Consider the following 319-nt stretch of genomic DNA (forward strand, 5'->3'; position numbering starts at 1 on the left):
ATATAACTCCTCTGGGGAGATATTGCGCTTGCGCTCACACACTAACGTAGCCAGATTGTGTACTGGCTGGAATATGCAGTGGTCAACTTACATGCAAGGTCGTCGTCCTATTTATTAAGGGATGTCTACTGATAAAATGTTATCATATAAATCCATGCTAGGATGACTCCTCTTCATTTTAAATGCATAATCCTTGCAAAATATTATTCTTTTCGGGAGATATTGCGCATGCGTCAACACACTAACGTAGCTATATTATGTACTGGCTGGAATATGCAGTGGTCAACTTACATGCAAGGTCGTCGTCCTATTTATTAAG

This window comes from Priapulus caudatus, unplaced genomic scaffold (genome assembly GCF_000485595.1).
Source record: "Priapulus caudatus unplaced genomic scaffold, Priapulus_caudatus-5.0.1 Scaffold284, whole genome shotgun sequence".
Taxonomy (NCBI): Eukaryota; Metazoa; Priapulida; class Priapulimorpha; order Priapulimorphida; family Priapulidae; genus Priapulus; species Priapulus caudatus.